Raw genomic sequence first — 21,855 nt, 5'->3', positions numbered from 1 at the left:
ATTGAAGGTATCAGTTAAATTTAGATAAGTAGACAGATGCTGTTTTTTTTACAAGAAGAGTCTGTGATGGTGAATGCTTGGAAAGATCTTTTTTGGGTTTCTCCTAGACCTGAGAAATAGCAAAGCATTTATATAAAATATGGTGCTTCCTAGTTGTTGTTTATCAGCAATCCGGCACTTCCCAAAATTACCTTTACCAAAATTATTCCCCTTCTTTACAAGTATATATGACCTTAACAATAACAGCTGAGGTTTGCCTGAAACTCTTCTAAGCACTTACATTTACTTGTTTCATCCCCAAAACAACCCTCTAATACAGGAGGAATCATCTCTCCCGTCTGAAAGATGAAGAAACAGCCTAGAGAAACTAAGTAACTTTTCCAAGGTCACATGAAGAACGAGTGGTCCTGCAGGCCACAGAGCAGAAGTTTGATATTTTCAATAACAATGAAAATGTTTCATGACCCATGAATTGGGAGAAAGAGAAGGAAATGTTTCAAGAAAAATAAAAGGAAATGAGAGGAAAGGGAAATAACAATTGAGTCCCGAGTTTGGTCATGTGTCATCTCTCACTTTCTCTCAGTTAATATTCAAAGCCTCCTTTGACATAAGTGCCATTTGTATTGTAGAGTTGAGCACACAGGTTCAGAGAGACTGATTCTCCTGCCCAAAGTCATACAGCTACTATGTGACTCAGCCACATGTTCCCCTGCATTTTCACTCTTCATCTGAATGGTTAGTCTTGTGGTTTTCTGTGGGACCCTGTTGCAATTCTCACCTTCCATGGGCTATAGTCATTCTTGAATTCATTCATTCGGTGAATATATCTTGAGTGCACTGTGCTGGGTCTTGCAGTGCAGCAGTGAACAACACAACTCAAGTCCAAGGTCTCCTTGGGATGAGCAACCACAGATTGATGTCAATACTGGATAACAATTGCTTTTTTTTTTTTTGAACAAATCCACCCTCTTTTTTATTTACTTTTCAATAAGTTTAAATCCTTGAAGGGTACAGCATCACATGGATTCTGTGTCCAATGGCCTTAGCAGGAAGGTTGTTTCAGACTTTGGCATGAACCATGCCACTGTTTCCATGAGCGTGAGTTCTTTCCCCAAATTACTCTGGTTTTGTTAGATTTTCCACCAGGAGTTACTGTGTTGTCCTTTGCTTTGTACACATAAGGAAATCTCTTGCCGAGATAGAATTCAGTTTCATCTCAAGTATATACACCTTCAATTTTCAGGAGAGCTGTGTGCTCCCTCTGGTTCCATACCCCACTTATAGCCAGCAGAAATGCCCTTGGACCACAGCCTTTCAGACATATTTGTTGTTTTAGAAGTTCTGGTCCCAGGAGCCTTCGATAACAATTGTTAACGTGGGGTCTTTAAGGCCTTCCTGCTTGTTTGCTGGCACAAACAATTTCCATTTTGGAAAGATGCTACTTCACTGGCTTGATTAAGTTTGGTCAAGAGTTTTCTTATCGTTTGTGCTTTTGCAGTGCATTATGCAGAAAGCAGTGGTGTGATTTTTTTAAAACCACTTTGTTGAGGTATAAATGACATGTAAAAAGCTGTACATATTTATTGTATACAACTCGATGAGTTTGGTGATAGATATAAACCCATGAAACCATCACCGCTGTGAACGCCAAAAAGACATCCATCACGCCCCAAAGTCTCTTTCCACCCCTTTTATTATAATATCGTGTATATGTGTGGTAAGAAACATAAGATCTATCTTCTCAGCAAATTTTAAGTATCCAATACAGTACTGAGATCTATAGGCACTATGCTATACAGTAGATAGTCAAAGAGTATAGAGTTTCAATTATGTAGTATAAGTAACTTCTGGAGATCTATACAGCATGTGATTTCCACATGATAATAAAAGCTATTCCCAAATGCATTTTTTTCTCTCTCTCTGTCTCTCTTATTTCCTCATCTAAGAATCAGAGACATGACCATCAGGCACTAATTCCACTAAATTATATCATTCCCCATTCCATGCTTTTAAAATACGAATTCTGGGTTGATTAGCCCGCTAGATCCAACACTTCAGTGTGAGTTCTGTTCTACATCGTTCAATTTATGGCAGCAAGTGTCAGCAGAGCCTGAACATATTAGCTGCTTAAGAACAAAAAGAGACATGGATAGGGAGGAAAAAGAGAAAGAAATGTAGGTAAAATGTCAGGGTTCATTTGCATCTCAATGTGGCAGAGAAAGAAATCAAGATGAGAGAGGTCATGAGTCTACCTTTGCATCGTCTCCCTCCTCCACTCCACACTGTAGGACCAGAGGAGTGAAAGTAAAGCACTTGATTTTGACCTGTTTTTCCCAGCTTATGGGCACAACCTAATAAACACCACCAAATGAACTGACTTTCATCATTGGCAAGATGCAATGGGGCAACACCTTTAAGATTCATCATTGAATTAAGAGTTAAGTGGAATCCTCCCTACCTGCTCCATTTTTTGATTTTTACTAAGTAAAATACTAACTTTATTGATTTTTCTTTATATTTTTTATTGTATATAAAGTAAAAAGAAACAACGTTTGGACATCAGATGAGGCAGAAAACACAGATACAGCAATCATTGATCTAGGCAATGGATAAAGGCATAACTTTTTCCAGATCAAACAGGTCAGCCAGAATACACACCCATGGAGAAGTTAATCGATAAGATCAATGGACAACTCTGAAGGTTACAAGAAACAATGAGTTATTGAGGGCAAATAAAGGCATTGCCATAGACTTTTCTTTTGAAAACATCCATTCAATTTATTGAAGGACGGATTCATCTACCTTTCTACGTGTTGTGATAAAGATGACCTTGAGAGAGGTCAAGAAATATTAGGTCTAATGGTATGTACTGGGGAGATTCTTTGTCCCTGTCCACTGCAGATCTTTTTATATTAGGATTTCTAATTAGAAATGGCAAAGCAAGATGAATGACTTTTATTCCTTGGGCTAAATAGACTGTACAGGTATATGTGTGTGAATATATAATTGTAACACTGTATGTGTACACAAAAAGTATTATTTGTCATTGGTATTATAATTATTTATTTCAATACCTTCTGTTAACTTGTCTAAGATAAAAGTTGTGAAACTAACTGAACTGTACAATTTCCCTTGAAATCATGAGACTCATTGCTCATTCTCAGATTAGACACACATTGGTGGTAAGCAAAGAAAGCTTTCAGAATGCTGAACAGGACTGCCTCTTTCTAGAACAAGGCCTGGGGCAGAAGTCATCTCCTAGTCAACACAGGCCAGATCCTGCTTCCAAGCATGTTTTGTTTATTCCAGCTGTTGTTTTAGAACATTTGTGCATATTTAAATATTTAAATATCGGTAGTATTCCCACAAAACCCTGGATATTTATCTCCTCTTGAAAATCTGGATCTGACCACAGGTGGTCTCACATTCCTACATGGTCACCACTGGTTCAAGCCAAACAATTTTTTTTTTTTTTTTTTTGCTGTGGTTCCCACCCTGCCCCTGTTCATTCACTTAACTGCCCTGTAAGAACGTAAGTTTGTGACCCTTTGGGTAGGGGTTGGACTTCAGCTCCACAAATTCAACAACTTGAATCAAATTCACACAAGGTTGACTCAAGCACAAAACATCTGTATTTCAGTATACAAAGAGCCTACCTGATAAATAAAATGCCTATCTTCTAACCTACCATAAGAAGTATTGACCAAATTAGTCTCCTCAAGGGATCAGTGTGTTCTCTCCCAAGCAACCATGTCTATAAAAGAATCAAGCAGACAATGTTTGGTGACCCAGTAATTGATGCAAATAAGTGGTTAGATCATCTTAAAGACAAGCTGTCATATTAAGATGTACCATCTCCTTCCAAGATGCCCACCAACGGTATGTTCCTCCTTGGGCCATTTGCTCAGGAAATGAATTTTAAGATTTTTTTTTTAACAGCCCCCAAATCTATGAAGATGGCTCAAAATAGGTTGGTGGGTCACTGCCCTTCTGTTCCCAACCACACCATCACTAACATACACACATACTTCAGTGAGAGCACCTCACTTTTTTTACATTCTTTCTTATTTATGTTAAATAGTAAAATAATAATCATGGCAAATTTTAATGAAGATGAGAAGTAAAGAAAAATGTTTTCAAAATACAGACAGTGATATCTTAAGGAAGTTTAATCCTTTTAAATTGAAGTATAGTTGATTTACAACATTGTGTTAGTTTCAGGTGTGCAGCATAGTGATTCATTTTTTTTTCAGATTATATTTGATTATACGCTATTACAAGATATTGAATATAAGACCCTGTGCCATACAGTAAATCCTTGTTGGTTATCTATTTTATATATAGCAGTTTGTATCTGTTAATCCCATACTCCTAATTTGTCTGTCCCCACTTTTGGTAGCTATAAGTTAGTTTTCTCTGTCTGTGAGTCTATTTCTGTTTTGTATATAGATTCATCTGTATTATTTTTTTAGACTCCACATATAAGTAATATCATATAGTATTTGTCTTTCTCCAGACACTTCCATTCCCTGAGTTGTCTTTTCGTTTTGCCAGTCATTTCCTTTGCTGTACAAAAGCTTTTAAGTTTGATTAGGCCCTGTTTGTTTATTTTTGCTTTTATTTCTTTTGTGTTGGGAGACTGATTGAAGAAAATATTTTTATGATTTATGTTCAAGAATATTTTGTCTATGTTCTCCTCTAGGAGTTTTATGGTGTCATGTCTTATATTTAGGTCTTTAGACCATCTTGAGTTTATTGTTTTATATTGTGGGAAGGAATGTTCTAATTTCATTGATTTACATGTAGCTGCCCAGCTTTCCCAGCACCACTTGTTACAGAGACTGTCTATTCTCCATTGTACGTTCTTGCCTCCTTTGTTGTAGATTAGTTGACCGTAGGTGTGTGGCCCAGACATAGAGAATGGACTTGAGGACACGGGGTGGGGAGGGTAAGCTGGGATGAAGTAAGAGAGTGGCATTGACATGTATACACTACCAAATGTAAAATATACACTACCAAATGTAAAATAGATAGCTAGTGGGAAGCAGCCGCATAGCACAGGGAGATCAGCTCTGTGTTTTGTCACCACCTAGAGGGGTGGGTGGGAGGGAGATGCAAGAGGGAGGGGATATGGGGATATATGTATATGTATAGCTGATTCACTTTGTTATACAGCAGAAACTAACACACCATTATAAAGCAATTATACTCCAATAAAGATGTTTAAAAAAAAAGAATAAAAATAAATAAATACACTATTGTATATATGAATAATATATATTTACTCAACATGAAGAAATAGTATTTTCAATGTCTTTATCAAAACTCAGTCTGTATTTAAAGCCAAAATCTTATGTCATGTAGAAAAGGTGCAAAATAACAAAGGAATATTTCTCTCTCAACTATGGATAATCTAAAGCTTTCCTGGAATTCAGTTTGACTTTCTTGGAAAAAAAAATTTTTAATAGATTTAATAATTTGTTTAAAGTGGAAACGTGTGCATTTGTTCTCTGGCAGCAATAAATTAATTCCCTGATATATAAAAAAAAGAATATTATCATTTATATAATGGGTGGTCTGGATAAGGAAAACCTAGAGATACACAGATATAAACAAAAGCCCAGCTTCATTTTTCTGGCTTTTATCTAATTTGAAATATTCCAAGTGGTAGAACTTCTCTCCATTCTCCTGAGAGCCTTTCTATTAGTCAAATATTTCTAATTATCAGGAAGCATTTCCTGACATTCAGTCTAAATTTTTATCTTTCTTGTGGCATTATATAATTTAGTCAATTATATTATCCTGTTAGCAGATGAAAAATATTTATCTTGTTACCCATTTTCTTATTATTGCAGCATGACTATGTGGATCTAAAGCAAATGGGAAGTGAAGTGACTATTGTCTTTTTATTTCCTTCTTCTGTCCCATTGATACAGAGAGTCAGATCAATAGAAAACAGAATACAGGGTGATTATGTGCCACTGCACAATTGGTCACTGTCACTATCTACGTATGAAGGGGAAACATGTTCTCCTAGGAAGGTTGTTTTCTCCCTCAAGAAGCAAGATATTTGGTAATCTATTTTTGTTTGTCTGAGTTTCTCCTGCTGGCTAATAGTAACTGCTATAGGGGAGGAACAAAGAGAGAAAATTGTAAGAATCAGTCTTAAGATTCTGAAATTAACAGCAAAAAATGTATTCCATATTGTTTGCGTGTAATACTAACCTAAAGTTCGCTCAGACATGAGTAAAATGTTAGGCTCTGAAAAGACACAAGTAAGCTACAAGTCCTTTTGTTAAGATGAATGGGAGAGAAAAAATCCCACTGATTTAGTCACATGGGCTGTTTCTGTAGCAGGTGCCTGAAGCAAGTATTTTCCAAAGGACGGCTGATAAAAACAGGAGGTGGGAAAATCAATACTTTGGGCCAATACTGGTCACAATTCACTAAGACAGCAAGCTTGGGAAAAGCCAAGGAAAAATATGCCTTTCCTCTGAAGCATCTGAATCAAAGTTCCCCAGGTGTCTGCCTTCTCTCTTAAGTCACTGGGTCTCCATAGTCTTTGACACCCTAATAACTAGAGTCAGCATCACTAAATGCCCTTCTGGGCATATTTCACTTGGTGAAACAATAAACAGTCATATGAAAAATCTTAAAAACTCAAGGTCCGCATGGGCCAGAACCCCCGGGCTGTTTTATACCAGCCCACCCTCCACCTTAGTCTCCATATTTAAACATGCCCCTTTTCTTGTAATAGTAATCACCAAAGTACAGAAACTTGTTTCAAAATATTCATAGTAGTATTTACTGGGACTACATTGATTTAAGACTACCCATAGTCTTGAATTTTAAGGGCTATTACATTTTAATTTAATAAAAATTGCATTGAGTGCATCTTAAAAGCTACTTGAATGCATGTTCTGTTTGTCGTCTTAATTCATTTAACCTCATCACAAATTCAGAGAAAACGACTTAGTTCATGGTGTGAGATGACAAACCAGGACAACTCTTGGGAGGGGAGAACTCTGTCAGTATCTCTTCCCGAGCCCAGGAGATGATGAATCTGGGGTCACAGTATCGCTGACAATATTTGGTGTGAAAAACAAAGCATGGCAAATGCACTGGATGATGACAATAGAAGTGCTTCTGTGACAGGTTGCAGGAGCCTTACGAGCTGTATCAGAGACTTGGAATACTAAGGACCACATCTGAAAAGAAAGCCCAGGCCAGTTTTGTGTTTCCCTTGGTAATCAGCACTAAAGACCTCTGAAAAGTATTAAGCCTAGTGGGCTTAAATTAACGTTCCAAGTCTCTCTAATCTCCTATCCGCCCACCTCCCACTGCCTTTTTTTGGCACATCCAATAATAAGGATAATTCCTTTTAAATTATTTCTGGGCAGTATTTCCCTCCTTGATAACAATGTATCCTGCTCAATGAGCACTATAGACTTCAGAACTTTGTAATCTACAAAAGGCAGAATCGTCTCCACCAAATGCAGAAATCTGATAAGGCAGTGGGGGAAGACTTAGTGCCCTTGAGTTTGCTCTAGGGCCAAACCCACCAGTGTGGACTCTCCTTCCATGTCCAGCCAGGGCAGTTCCAGAGACCTGAGAGGTGGGACTCCAGTTAGGGGAAGTCTGAGGGGCTGGTCCGGCAGACTCTCCCTGGGAGGGCCACCTAGCACCATGTGGTACATCAATCGCAAAGCCACTAGGGTGTTCTCCAGAGTGGCCAGACTGCCAGTAGGGACAGAACAAGAACTTTAGAGGAAGCCCAACCCTGGGTTTGGAGGGACCACACTTCCAAAGTTCTCAAATGATTGCCAGCATCTGCAGGATGTCCCAATGTCCATCTCCTCTCTCTCATGGTCTAATTTTCTTCCTGGGACACTTTTCCTGGCATTCTAGATTCTTAAATCAAGGACATTCAGTAAATCATACAGGCCTTCCCAGTAGCTTTTTAGAGCTGATGTTGCTAAATCCTTTCTCTCTTGGTGTACAACTCTTCCATCTTCCAAGGGTTATGCCTAAGGTCTCCAATCTCTTGGTGACAGCATAACCAATGAAACATTTCATAAAGTTATCTCACTTAACTCAATGTTTCATTTTTTAGGAAAGAAATTGATGTAATGTGATTAGATAAGCAGAACTTTCATCCTTGTCTTATGAGGAAATGATGTCACCCTTTTGAAAGGAAACATCAAAGAAGCAACAAACAAAGGCCAGCAAGCGGGTGAGAACCATTGTCTCTCTAGGCAGGAACAATTTTGTATTGTTAGAGACTTCTTTCTCTTGGTAATTCTCCTCTGGATTTTCTCTCTGCTACCCACACACCAATCTTTCATCCCCTTTCCTCATCCCACCCTGCATTTGGTGGCAAAGGTCAACCACATCCATAAAAACATGACACAAGTGTTTCTAAAACAAAATCTTTTCTAGCTTAGCCGTGACTGCTACTAGAACAATCCAAAATGTGAAAGGGCTGCCCATCCTAATGATTTGGAAAATCCAATTCAAAAAGAAACTTTGTTCTGGAGAAACATGAAATGTATCCACTGAAAACAAATTAAGCTCTTTCACTGGTAAAAATAAAACGGATCCAGGCAAATCAAAGTACTACTTGTTACAGAGATTGTTATGTCTGCTTGGTGGAATGTTCGACTGACACCCTCTACCAAGCTTAATTGCCTCCGTAGCATTCTATTTGGTGTTGGGTTTCCTGTTTGTCTAATCAAGGCATCAAAGTACACCCTGTGCTCTTCTCACAGGGCATATCCTGCTTCACCCACTAACTGTCAAGATTTGGGAAAAGGTCAACTAAGCTTATCTAAACACCTACTACGAATCAGAAAATTTTGAATGCCTATCTTTACTCAAAGATAACATAAATCAAAGTGCATACTTATTATAAAATAGCTTGGTCTGCTTAATAATCTTGCCCAAAGAATTCACCATTTCAATAATAATATTAATATACTTATGACCTCTTTATTAACGTTTTATAGATTAGAAAGTGTGTGTACATATATAACTTTATTCACTTTTAAAACAGAATTTGGAACTAGGTAATATTATTTTTCTTGTTTTATTATGGATGAGGAAATTGTTGTTCAAACAATGTACATAATCGGGCTCACAAATGTATAGCCAAAGTAGTAACCAAAGTTTCCATTATACCACATTACCTCCCATGAATTCTTAGACTGAAGAATGGATAGTTCGTGAACTTGTAATTAGTGATTAAACACAAGAGGAAGAGACAGGCTCCTGATATTGTAACTGAACCTTGATCCGTCCCTTTTCTTTCCAGAGCAGTACAGCATCAAGACAGACTGGGACCTGGGACCCTTTGCTGCAGTGCTTGCTCCTGGACACACCTCTCCTCAAGCAACAAAATACAAAGAAACTATAAGGGACTAAAAATAACTGTGCACATGCACAGCTGGAGCAAATTATGGACAAAAGATACAAAAAAGACCAAAAAGACCAACTGCCACTTCTAAAGAGCAGGGAGCAAAAGCAGGTACTGTGCATGCCCACTGCCCTCAACACCACTAAAAGGGTGGGCAAGCCACCCATCCAGCCTGACCCCTGGACACACCTCTACCCTCACGCCATGTAAGGAACCAGCTCGGCTCACCCCTCCCCTCCCCTGCCCCAGCGAGCAAGTAAGAAAGGGAAACGCTTACTTGTTCTCCCTCCTGGCTGCTGCAGCAGGGGCCCCAATAAACCCTTGCCTGAATTTCTTGTCTGCCCTCTGATCAATTTCTATTGATTAAGGAGGCTAAGAACCCTGGTGGGTAACAGCATCATATCCTACCCTAGTCATCCTGAGCTGATTAGTGTGGCACCAAATGATGACCCCAAGTTACATGGAGAGCCCAAATTTGCTATCCCCACTCTGAATAGTTTCATGGCATGAAAGACCAAGGAACATCACAATGGTACACACAAAATCTCAGATTATGGTAGACGAGGACACAAGGGAGATTCTTGACCTCGCCATCTCTTTGTTTTGTTGCTAAAAGTTTAACAGCTATAGAATTTCAGGGCATTCGATGCTGGGATTAGAGAGTATCATCTTTAATTTTTTTTGAATGATATTATTCTTCTGCCCTTGAAGCTGCATGTGTCAGAGGGCAGGATATCCTGATTGGTCCTGGGATTGTTAAGCCAAGGCACTGTGCATCTACTCCTTAGTTCAATTACAGAAGAACATAGCTGGTGCAGCCTTTGTAAAAACACAGTTTTCTGATACAGGGTAAAGGCATAGCAATCTCTCATTAGAATTTAAGCTCTATGAGGACAGGGATATTTTTCTGCTTTGTTCACTGCTATTTCCTTATTGCCTATAAAAGTACCTGATACATCATAAGGATTGAATAGGTAATATTTGGATGGAGAATCTATATATATTTAAAAATCAACACTTTCTCAGCTATGACCATCCTAACCTTAAGGGGGATGGTGTGGTGGAGACTTATTATAGGCCCTAGTACTCATCTCCCCCATTCCTCCCTGTAACAAGACCCCTAATTTTTATCTGGGTGAATGGCTATTTAGAATAAAGATTGAATTTCTCCCTCGCCCTGTCAGCTAGGCATGGCCCTGTGGCTGGGTTCTGATGCGTAAGGGGAATCTCTTGTCCAAGTTAAGGCGGGTACCCTTGCCTCCTTCCTGCTGACTGGCTTGTCTGTGCGAAGGCTGGGATGCCAAAGGCCATGATGTAGGAGGCTTCTGTTGAGGATGGAGGAGCAATTCCATGGATACAGTTGGGAACCCTGACAACCACAGCACTGGCACCAGACGTCTTTTACACAAGAAGTAAATAAAACTCAGTCTTGCATAAGCCACTGCTATTTTCGGTTTTCTGTCACTCACAGTCAAAACTAATCCTAATGGATACAAATGCACTGTCATACATAGTATTAGTGACAGAGAAATAAATATCTTTTCAGAATACATTTATAAAGTTATCTAACCACTGGCTTAACACATCACATTTATTTATATAGTCTTAGTTTTGTGTTTCCTGAAAATGAATGGTATGATGTGTTGCTCTGACTTGTAATCAACGCTGATGTTTTTATTTTTATATCTTTTTATACAGCAGGTTCCTATTAGTCATCAGTTTTATACACATCAGTGTATACATGTCAATCCCAATCGCCCAATTCATCACACCACCACCACCACCACCACCCCCGTTGCTTTCCCCTCTTTTTACCAAATTCATTGATTAGCTCTAGTAGTTTTCTGGTGGCATCTTTAGGATCCTCTGTGTATAAAATCATGTCATCTGCAAACAGTGACAGTTTTACTTCTTTTCCAATTTGGATTCCTATTATTTCTTTTTCTTCACTGATTGCTGTGGCTAGGACTTCCAAAACTATGTTGAATAATAGTGGTGAGAGTGGACATCCTTGTGTTGTTCCTGATCTTAGAGGAAATGCTTTCAGTTTTTCACCATTGAGAATGATATTTGCTGTGGGTTTGTCGTATATGGGCTTTATTATGTTGAGGTAGTTTCCCTCTATGCCCATTTTCTGGAGAGCTTTTATCATAAATGGGTGTGGAATTTTGTCAAAAGCTTTTTCTGCATCTATTGAGATGATCATATGGTTTTTATTCTTCAATTTGTTAATATGGTGTATCATATTGATTGATTTGCATATATTGAAGAATGCTTGCATCCCTGGGATAAATCCCACTTGATCATGGTGTATGATCCTTTTAATGTGTTGTTGGATTCTGTTTGTTAGTATATTGTTGAGGATTTTTGCATCTATATTCATCAGTGATATTGGTCTGTAATTTTCTTTTTTTGTAGTATCTTTGTCTGGTTTTGGTATCATGGTGATGGTGGCCTCATTGAGTGAGTTTGGGAGTGTTCCTTCCTCTGCAATTTTTTGGAAGAGTTTGAGAAGGATGGGCGTTAGCTCTTCTCTAAACATTTGATAGCATTCACCTGTGAAGCCATCTGGTCCTGGACTTTTGCTTGTTGGAAGATTTTTAATCACAGTTTCAATTTCATTACTTGTGATTGGTCTGTTCATATTTTCTATTTCTTCCTGGTTCAGTCTTGGAAGGTTATACCTTTCTAAGAATTTCTCCATTTCTTCCAGGTTGTCCATTTTATTGGCATAGAGTTGCTTGTAGTGGTCTCTTTGGATGCTTTGTATTTCTGTGGTGTCTGTTGTAACTTCTCCTCTTTCATTTCTAATTTTATTGATTTGAGTCCTCTCCCTCTTTTTCTTGATGAGTCTGGCTAATGGTTTATCAATTTTGTTTAGCTTCTCAAAGAACCAGCTTTTAGTTTTATTGATCTTTGCTATTGTTTTCTTTGTTTCTATTTCATTTATTCCTGCTCTGATCTTTATGATTTCTTTCCTTCTGCTAACTTTGGGTTTTGTTTGTTCTTCTTTCTCTAGTTCCTTTATGTGTAAGGTTAGATTGTTTATTTGAGATTTTTCTTGTTTCTTGAGGTACGCTTGTATAGCTATAAACTTCCCTCTTAGAACTGCTTTTACTGCATCCCATAGGTTTTGGGTCGTCGTGTTTTCATTGTCATTTGTCTCTAGGTATTTTTTGATTTCCTCTTTGATTTCTTCAGTGATCTCTTGGTTATTTATTAATGTAATGTTTAGCCTATATGTGTTTGTGAGTTTTACATTTTTTTCCCTGTAATTCATTTCTAATCTTATAGCGTTGTGGTCAAAATGATGCTTGATATGATTTCAAATTTCTTAAATTTATTGAGGCTTGATTTGTGACCCAAGATGTGATCTATCCTGGAGAATGTTCCATGGGCACTTGAGAATAAAGTGTAATGTGCTGTTTTGGGATGGAATGTCCTATAAATATCAATTAAATCTATCTGGTCTACTGTGTCATTTAAAGCCTGTGTTTCCTTATTTATTTTCGCTTTTGATGATCTCTCCATTCATGTAAGTGAGGTGTTAAAGTCCCCCACTATTATTGTGTTACTGTCGATTTCCTCTTTTATAGCTGTTAGCAGTTGCCGTATGTATTGAGGTGCTCCTATGTTGGGTGCATATATATTTCTAATTGTTATATCTTCTCCTTGGATTGATCCCTTGACCATTATGTAGTGTCCTTCCTTGTCTCTTGTAACCTTCTTTATTTTAAAGTCTATTTTATCTGATATGAGTATTGCTACTCCAGCTTTCTTTTGATTTCCATTTGCATGGAATATATTTTTCCATCCCCTCACGTTCAGTGTGTTATGTGTCCCTAGGTCTGAAGTGGGACTCTTGTAGACAGCATATATATGGATCTTGTTTTTGTATCCATTCAGCAAACATGTGTCTTTTGGCTGGAGCATTTAATCCATTCATGTTTAAGGTAATTATCCTTATGCATGTTCCTATGACCATTTTCTTAATTGTTTTGGGTTTGTTTTTGTAGGTCCTTTTCTTCTCTTGTGTTTCCCACTTAGAGAAGTTCCTTTAGCATTTGTTGTAGGGCTGGTTTGGTGGTGCTGAATTCTCTTAGCTTTTGCTTGTCTGTAAAGCTTTTGATTTCTCCATCAAATCTGAATGAGATCCTTGCCGGGTAGAGTAATCTTGGTTGTAGGTTCTTACCTTTCATCAGTTTAACTATATCATGCCATTACCTTCTAGCTTGTAGAGTTTCTGCTGAGAAATCAGCTGTTAACCTTATGGGAGTTACCTTGTATGTTATTTGTCATTTTTCCCTTGTGCTTTCAAAAATTTTTCTTTGTCTTTAATTTTTGCCAAGTTGATTACTATGTGTCTCAGCATGTTTCTCCTTGGGTTTATCCTGTATAGGACTGTCTGCACTTCCTGGATTGGGTGGCTATTTTCTTTCCCATGTTAGGGAAATTTTCGACTATATTCTCTTCAAATATTTTCTCTGGTCCTTTCTCTCTCTCTTCTTCTTCTGAGACCCCTACAATGTGAATGTTGTTGCATTTTATGTTGTCCCAGAGGTCTCTTAGGCTGTCTTCATTTCTTTTCATTCTTTCTTCTTTATTCTGTTCCGCAGCAGTGAATTCCACCATTCTGTCTTCCAGGACACTTATCTGTTCTTCTGTCTCAGTTATTCTACTATTGATTCCTTCTAGTGTAGTTTTCATTTCAGTTATTGTATTGTCCATCTCTTTTTGTTTGTTCTTTAATTCTTCTAGGTCTTTGTTAAACATTTCTTGCATCTTCTCAATCTTTGCCTCCATTGTTTTCTGAGGTCATGGATCATCTTCACTATCATTATTCTGAATTATTTTCCTGGAAGTTTGCCTATCTCCACTTCATTTAGTTGTTTTTCTGGGGTTTTATCTTGTTCCTTCATCTGGTACATAGCCCTCTGCCTTTTCATTTTGTCTATCTTTCTGTAAATGTGCTCTTTGTTCCACAGGCTGCAGGATTATAGTTCTTGCTTCTGCTGTCTGCCCTCTGGTGGATGAGGCTATCTAAGAGGCTTGTGCAAGTTTCCTGATGGGAGGGACTGGTGGTGGGTAGAGCTGACTGTTGCTCTGGTGGGTGGAATTCAGTAAAACTTTAATCCGCTTGACTGCTGATGGGTGGGGCTGGGTTACCTCCCTGTTGGTTGTTTGGCCCGAGGCAACCCAACGCTGGAGCCTACATGGGCTCTTTGGTGGGCCTAATGGCAGACACTGGGAGGGCTCACACCAAGGAGTACTTCCCAGAACTTCTGCTGTCAGTGTCCTTGTCCCCATGGTGAGCCACAGCTACCCACTGCCTCTGTAGGAGATCCTCCAACACTAGCAGGTAGGTCTGGTTCAGTCTCCCCTGGGGTCACTGCTCCTTCCCCTGGGTCCTGATGCCCACACTACTTTGTGTGTGCCCTCCGAGAGAGGAGTCTCTGTTTCCCCCAGTCCTGTTGAAGTCCTGCAATCAAATCCCACTAACCTTCAAAGTATGATTCTCTAGGAATTCCTCCTCCCGTTGCCAGACCCCCAGGTTGGGAAGCCTGATGTGGGCTCAGAACCTTCACTCCAGTGGGTGGACTTCTGTGGTGTAAGTGTTCTCCAGTCTGTGAGTCACCCACCCAGCAGTTATGGGATTTTATTTTACTGTGATTGTGCCCCTCCTACCATCTCATTGTGACTTCTCCTTTGTCTTTGGATGTGGGGTAATTTTTTTGGTGAGTTCCAGTGTCCTCCTGTCAATGGTTGTCCAGCAGCTAGTTGTGATTCTGCTATTCTTGCAAGAGGGAGTGAGAGCACGTCCTTCTACTCTGCCATCTTGGTTCTATATCCACCGTTGATGTATTTTAAGAAACCCAATTCCTCAACTGTGTTGCATGGTAGAGTTTCAGAAGAAACATCTGCACACCATGTTTCTTGCTGTCATCAATGCTTAGTACATGGAGCTTGTGGGGAGGGGATTATTGAAGGTGAAGAAGAATCTTGACATCTCAGCACTTTCTCAGTCTGGTTTCTGCATCACAGCTTTACTCCTTGGTTTGAAGAAAATTCTCAAAAAACAAACAAACAAAAAAAGACGTATACATTTTCAAAGGTGTGGCAAAGCATCAGGCCAAGCACAGAGTAATTACTTTCCCACTAACGTAATGTACTTTCCGTGTGCAAACTAATTCCTATGTATGACATCAAATACACCTCTACCCTAGTGATCCCATATTCTTTTGTTACTCAACCTTTTCTTAAACAATACTTTCTTGATGTACATTGTATTAATTCTTAAAGCCAATATTTTACCAAAATTCATTTTATTTATTTATTTATTTATTTTTATTTTATTTTTTTGCAGTACGCAGACCTCTCACTGTTGTGGCCTCTCCCATTGCGGAGCACAGCCTTCGGACATGCAGACTCAGTGGCCATGGCTCACAGGCCCAGCCGCTCCATGGCATGTGGGATCTTCCCGGACTGGGGCACGAACCCGCGTCCCCTGCATTGGCAGGTGGACTCTCAACCACTGTGCCACTAGGGAAGCCCCATTTTATTTATTTTTTATTAAAGAAAAATTTCCATAATAAATAAAGTTTTTACTATCAACACCATTCATAATAATCTTTCCCCGAATCCCAAAAGGGTTTCTTGCCATCACTATCTCTTTCTTATTAAGAATTACTGCTTTCTGACAAATACCATATATCACTTATATGTGGAATCTAAAATATGACACAAAGGAACTTATCTATGAAACAGAAACACTCACAGACATAGAGAACAGACTTGTGGTTGCTAAGGGGGAGGAGAGGTGGGGATGGGATGAATTGGGAGTTTGGGATTAGCTGAGGCAACTATTATATATAGAATAGACAAACAACAAGGTCTGACTGTATAGCACAGGGAACTATAGTCAATATCCTGTGATAAACCATAATGGAAAAGAATATAAAAAAGAATGTATGTATATATTTATATAAATAATAAATATATTCATTATTAAATATATATTTATATATTATTAAATATATTTATTTATATACATAAATAACTGAATCACTTTGCTGTATAGCAAAAATTAATACATTTTTAAATCAATTATACTTCAATATAATAAAATTTTAAAAGAATAGGAACAAATTAATGACTTCTTGGTCTTATGTTCAACTGTATCTTGGATATGCCATAAATTTTTCAAGCTTAGCATTTTCCTATTTGAAGATAATATATTCAGACCCCCTCCACACGTGTTCCCCCTCCTTTGTTTCTCATGTTGATGAAGACACTATAATAGTCTTAGTGGCCTGAGCCAGAAACTTGGGTGTTATCCAGAACTTTATGTTTTATATTCATTTGGTCACCAGTTCATCAATGTCAACTCACAGGCTTGCCTTTCATTCTTTTGGTCACTACTTTATTTAATTTTTCATCACTTCTTGCATGAATGTTATCCAGAGTCTTCAAACTCTGCTTCCAATCTCATCCCACTTCAGCTTACCCTCCACCCTGCAATCACAGAACTCTGACTGCAGTGGAAGCCTAGACAGCTAACCTCTTAAACCCTGAGCTGAGCAAGTCTGCGCAGAGGATCTGAGCACTGCCTGGTGCTTTGTCTTCATCTACCAGCCTTCCTTTGAATCCTACACTTCTGTCTTTGCAGAGTCTGCAGTTTATGGCAGATTGGGGCATGGGCTCTGAGCTTAGCCTTGTATTCACCTCCATAGTCTCATTTTCCTCCAGGCAGCCTTAAAAACTTAGCAGAACTGCATGCTCTGGAACACTCTCTTGACCCCTGACCTTGGCTAAGGGTCAAGTCTTACCCTGTGGAATCTATTCGACTAGATTATGAGCAATCTAAGAGCGGGGACTATCCTCTTCCTCTATCTCCAGTACCAAGTATGGAAATTCACATCTAGTGGGTTCTTAGAAGGCAGTTGCTTGGGGCTTCCCTGGTGTCGCAGTGGTTGAGAGTCCACCTGCCGATGCAGGGGACTCGGGTTCATGCCCCGGTCCGGGAAGATCCCACATGCCGCGAAGTGGCTGGGCCCGTGAGCCATGGCCGCTGAGCCTGTGCCTCCGGAGCCTGTGTTCTGCAACAGGAGAGGCCACAACAGTGAGAGGCCCGGATATTGCAAAAAAAAAAAAAAAAGTCAGTTGCTTGAATGAGTGAGTAAACCTCCATTTGAATCATCCAGGCCCCTTAACAAAGAGCCATGGATTTTCAGAATAGTCTTGTTTCTCTCCATTCTCTACTTATTTTTCAAACTGCATTTTTCCTGCTGTAGGAAAAAATGGTAAATTCACGTGGATTAACTCATTTCTATAGAGTAGTTTATTTTTTTAAACATATCTTCAAGTTCTACCTGACTTAGTTTTCTTCAAAACATGGAATCAAAGCAACAATTCAACAAGGTCATTTACATCTTTATTTTATTTTGTTTCTAGAGCTTCTGGCTTTGTGTGCAGACAATTCACAGATGACTAAAAGTCTATGATAACTGAACATTAGAGAATTTATCTCTTATGAGGCAATCATGCTTGGCATGGCCAAAATTGTAATGGTTGGTCACGTACTTACGATCTAAAGGAGAAGTAGACCATGACTAATCCTGTCCTGGGATGAAGGTTAAGGAGAATAAGAAGGAAATTTATACTGAGTATCTACTGTGTGTCAAATGCTGTGTGGAGGTTCACAGCATTAAATTAAATCCTCACAGACAACCTATGAAGTAGGTATGATTATCACAGTGGGACAAACAAACCAAACACAATGAGATAGAGACAAAGGGTAGTCTCAGCTGTGAAAACAGACCCACACTGTTTCCAGCACCCCAGACCACAAGTGTGTCATTATCACCCATGGGGACCCCTGGCATGAAAACATGAGTGTATGCTTCAGATTGAAAGTGTTCACAAATCTGTTTTTCTTTAATTCCACTAGCTAATGACTTGCTTGAATTTAATCATGTAGTTTTTGAAAAAAATAAACTTTTTATTTCAGAAGAATTTTATAAATATTTCTAGGAAAATTATAAAGCTAGTACAGAGAATTCTCATATACATTTTGCTTAGTTTCTTCTAGTATTAACTTCTTATATTAGTGAGATACATGTGTCACAATGAAAGAACCAATATTGATACATTATTGTTAACAAGTCAACACATTATTCAGATCTCCTTAGTTTTTATCTGATGTTTTTTTTCTGTCCTGCGCTCGCATCCAGTACAGTACATTACACTGAGTTATCATGGCTCCTCAGGCTCCTCTTGGTCATGGCGATTTCTCAGATTTTCCATGATTTGATGACCTTAACAGTACTGGTCAGGTATTTTGTATTTGTCTGATGTTTTCCACACAGCTTTTTCATCAGCAAAACAAAAGGATTGAACTGTACAGTGAGATAAACAACTCTGATTTTCCCCAACACTTGTGCTATGATCTCCTTTGGAGGTTACATGAACTCTCTGAGGGACCCACATGAAACATGAAAGAGAAACAAATTCCATACTAGGGACTCTTGCAGTTTGGATCAGTAGAGACATATTTCAGACAGAGCCTGAGCAAGGTGATATGAGCAGTCCTGAACCATTTCCTTTCAAATATATTAGGGCAATGATACATGCACAGAAATAAACATAAGTTAATATCTCATATCTGTTATCAATTCAAAAATACACCTGGGCTTTTAATACCTTTCTTCCCCACCTCCTTTTTTACAGCATGTCTTTAATGTTATTGAATTTTAATGGGTAATTACTGAGAGAACTCTTTTAATGTTCAACTGTTCCCAGTCTCAAGCAATTCCTAATTTTTAAACACTGGCAATTGCATTTTGGATTCAAAATCTCCAGAGAGGAGTGTTGGTAAAGACAGAGCCGAAATAAATGTTAAGAGAATGTGGTGATAAACTTGAATCCTCCTTATCCTAAGGGTTTTTAGGACCCTATTGACTACTGACTAGAACTCAAGGAAGGAATTAAGTGGACAGGTGTCACATATGCTAATGAAACTTAGCTACCCTGCTAAATGATAGAAAACTGGCTGTCAATAAATGTTTGCTGAATTGAATTGAGCTAAAAGGGAGAAGAGACAACTGCAATGACAATATTGCTAACAATAATAATAAATAATGAAGATAAGGCAACCACTTATAGAATATGTACTTGGTCTGGGTTCTTTCCAAGCATGGTTTTATTTAATCCTCATGAAAATCCTATGTGTCAAGCACTGTCATGATTCTCATTTAAAGATGAAGAAGTGGAGGCTGAGAGAAATGACTTGTCCAAGGTCACCCAACCAGGAACGGGTGAAGCTGTCTGAAAGTTGCTTTCCTCCCCAGAGCAACATTCCTTACTTCCTTGGTCAAAGGGAACAAGCTAAGGGTAAGGGGAGCCTCCTTGGGAAATCTCACAGCTCAGAGATAAATACTTCATCCCAGTTCTGAGTTAAAGGACAGAGAGTTCAATGAAAGTGGCCCCAGAGTTTTTCTCAGGTCCCATCCCATCTTCACAGATTAATTGATCCACCTCATACAGAATACATGTGTCCCATCCCAAACCCTGGAAAACTCTCTGTATACAAAGTTTTGACACTTTGCTGTTTTCAGTTTTCATGAAAGAAAAACAAACTTATTTTAGCGTTTCATGATTAGCTGAGTGTCTGTTCTCTGACCCATTTTAAAGTCTGATGTAAGATGATCAGACGCCTGGCAGGTCAGCCCAAGGCTTTGAAGAATCAAAATCCTTCATGTCTGAGACTGCAATCCAACCCACATTTGCTTGTTACACAGAAAATCATATTTGCCATTTCCTGCTTGCTTAGGGTCAAATGTTGGCAGGTTTCTACATTCCACTAGGTTTGACAAATATTAAGTTGGCTGCGTAGCCTTGTATAGAATACAAGTGGTTGTATTCTTACTACCATCAAAACACTGAATTGATGGGCTTTGAATCTGAGCTGATTGAGTAAAGGCATCTCCCACTCACTCAACTTTGACAGCTGCTTTGCACACTTTGAAGCATGAGATGTGATATATCTAGTTTCCATATACCCACGTTTCCATGATGGGACTAAGCATACTTGGAAACATCAAGCAAATTTTAATAGCCGGGCAATTGTTTGTAATAAACTTTGCAAAACAAGATGCTCTTTGTTTAATACTCGGGCACATTAAAACCTCTGGCATCAACACAAGAAGAAAATTTGCTCTCTTGAGATTCAGAAGAGAGATTCAGTGTCACATAATCATTTCAGAAATTTCAAAATGGTTTCTTTTTATCCATTGCCAAACGTATCAAGCTCTAAAACTTTCGTATAAAGCTTCATCCTGATCTTCCTATGATATTATTTAAAATATCACACCCATCTATATTTTCTGGATGATAGTTGGAGTTCAATATTGTTTCCTCTGAGGCACTACAATCACCCATGGTGTTCTGTAAAGCTCCCTATATGTTCAGATTTTTGTCAACTATTACCGTTATTAAGAGGAAGTGAAAAGGTTGTGCTTAGTTTTATAATTCTGGGTTCAAGACTGAAACTGGGCTTCCTTTCTCTAGAACATAGATTTGCTATTTTGGTTTTCTTCTTTTAACCTCCTCCACCTCTGCAACACTCTATCCCCCAGAGCAGCCCCCATCATGGAAGTGGGATGATGTAGCAGTCACACATGAGATGTGTTCTTTACACCTTCTGTTGCTACACACACACACATGAACACATGAACTTGAGTCAACCTGCATTAAATGATTTAAAATCCAAAAGCATGCTGGATTTAATTACACATATTGCTTTTTTAATGTACCTTTAAGTATAATTAGATGGCTTATGGGGAATGGAGTTGAAAAACTCATGAAACTTGTTTGATTATCCTCACTTCCATTGCCTGGGTAGTCCATACTCCTCTCCACGATATCTGTTTAAGCCAGTGCATCCAGATTCTCAAGATTCCTTCGACTCCTAGTTTTTGTCCACTGTTTTGTCTCATATTATACTAGATCCAACAATAGTATCTTCACCATTTTTCATAAGAAATCCACTTATGCCACTGACTTCATGACTTTGGTAGATTTTTATAAACTTTTCGATTTTGGAAGACTGGCTTTTCATTTAAATACAAACAAAATTTAAAAGCATAGTATTTTTTTCTTGGAAGTTTGGACATTTTAAAGAATAAAGAATCATCATTTATATTCTTAAATGAAAGTTCTTTTTTTTTCAAAAGTTTTGAGTTGCTGACAATGGGTCTTTACTCAACGTTGGGTCATTAATAAGTTAGGCTAAACAGGTGTGAGACTATTACTGTTATCCATATGAGAATCTCTTTTTTGATTGATTTGTCTACATTAGAAGTCCTTGTTGATGTTATGGTTCTTGACCCATAGGACTAGGAAAATATCATACTTATTTCAAAATGGTGTACATTGAGAAAAAACAA

At 38.5% G+C, this 21,855-nt stretch overlaps 1 pseudogene; it reads right to left on the bottom strand.

Annotated features, from left to right (window-relative positions):
- Positions 1–993: 993 nt before the first annotated feature.
- Positions 994–1,322, bottom strand: LOC101286894 (60S ribosomal protein L35a-like; annotated as a pseudogene).
- Positions 1,323–21,855: the final 20,533 nt, after the last annotated feature.

The sequence above is a fragment of the Orcinus orca genome, chromosome 3 (assembly GCF_937001465.1).
Source record: "Orcinus orca chromosome 3, mOrcOrc1.1, whole genome shotgun sequence".
Lineage (NCBI taxonomy): Eukaryota > Metazoa > Chordata > Mammalia > Artiodactyla > Delphinidae > Orcinus > Orcinus orca.
Note: the sequence above shows the minus strand (reverse complement) of the source record. Positions and strands in the feature narration are given on the sequence as shown.